The sequence below is a fragment of the Aquarana catesbeiana genome, linkage group LG08 (genome assembly GCF_042186555.1).
Source record: "Aquarana catesbeiana isolate 2022-GZ linkage group LG08, ASM4218655v1, whole genome shotgun sequence".
NCBI lineage: Eukaryota > Metazoa > Chordata > Amphibia > Anura > Ranidae > Aquarana > Aquarana catesbeiana.
The window spans coordinates 95620146-95621602 of NC_133331.1; the positions used below are offsets into that span (position 1 = coordinate 95620146).

Consider the following 1457-nt stretch of genomic DNA (forward strand, 5'->3'; position numbering starts at 1 on the left):
GGCTGGTAGGTGGAGCCCAGTTGAATTATAATGCCTAATGCACTTGTCACTTTCTCCCCCCTATCATTTGTTTGGCCATATATATTTTTAAATTACATTATACACACACAACACCCAGCCTTTATTGAATCAGGATAATGCAAGATACGAATGCTAAACTAAAAAAAAATAGCAATTCCCTTTGTTTTTGTTTGTTTTTTCTTATTATTTTCCCCCCTTGATCATAGTAATAGAGAGATGATGTTTGAATCGCTAAAACAGGAACGGAAATAATTGAGGATTACAGGTAAGATAACAACCTGAGTGTATGTATTGTGTTTTTTTGTTGCTTTTAAGCTATTTTTATATTCAAAGCATCCTAGTTCGTTATTTACTTGTAGATGGGATTTTGTACCATTTTTCAGTGTGGGCAACCTTCAATTGATGACTGGTTGCGATATTAAATATATATATATATATATATATATATATATATATATATATATATATATATATAGTGTGTGTGATGTAGACATTGAACTTGCTCATTAATTAAATGACAGACACTCTGTGAGGGCTTAAAATATATTACTATTATCTCTCTTTCCCCTTGATGTGCATTAGAGGGAAGATAATAGTAGGAACTATATATTTATATGTTTGCATATATATTTGTGTATCTATTTTTTTATTTAAAAATGCATATATATATATATATATATATATATATATATATATATATATATATATATATATATATATATATATATATATATATTCTATAATTAAAAACAAATACAGAAAATAACAATATACACAGCACAGTAGATGACAGGAATATATAATATATTCCTACTGTGCTGTGTATAGTGTTATTTTCTTACAATTATTATTTTTTTCTTACTACTTTTACTATTGTACTATTATTATACTATTAATACACCGCTGGTATAACTACTATTATTTCAATAGTATGCACTTAAAAAAAAATCCCTTTAATTTATTTTATAGATGGGTACAACCATGTAGAATGTAGGTGGTACATCTGTATATTTTTTTTGATACTTTCGTAAAGCCAGATGCTACCATTCTGATGATCTCGATGAAATCTAATACAATTATCTTTTTTGGTGTCACTGTCATGGGACAGAAGAACAGGGGGACAGATAGGGGACAGGATGGTATATAATCCCAGGGATGCTCTCCTGGAGACTCTGAATCTAGTCTCTCTTCCAGGGGCCACAAAATAGCTTCTCATCTGCCTGAAAATATGACATATCATTAAAGATCTCGTATATCTTGTAAAGCATAGGCTCGGGATGCAGAATAGAGCCAGCAAGCCAGGCCGGCATCTTACAGAGGATGGATAAACAGCTTGTGCTTGAAGTATGGCTTTATCAGGAGAGGAGGAAATAAACATTGGACTCAGCTGATGCTTTATCAGTTTAATGAAAGGGCCAAAGGGACCCAGGAATCAA

At 31.2% G+C, this 1457-nt stretch overlaps 1 protein-coding gene across 1 annotated transcript in view; it reads right to left on the reverse strand.

The window, feature by feature from the left end:
* The window catches only part of LBX1 (ladybird homeobox 1), a 2670-nt gene extending 2398 nt beyond the window's left edge, over positions 1-272 (reverse strand). Inside the window, exon 1 of the mRNA XM_073595158.1 lies at positions 1-272. This exon is cut by the window's left edge and continues 782 nt beyond it. The gene's annotated coding sequence lies outside the window, so the exon portion shown is untranslated.
* Between the last annotated feature and the right edge of the window lie 1185 nt (positions 273-1457).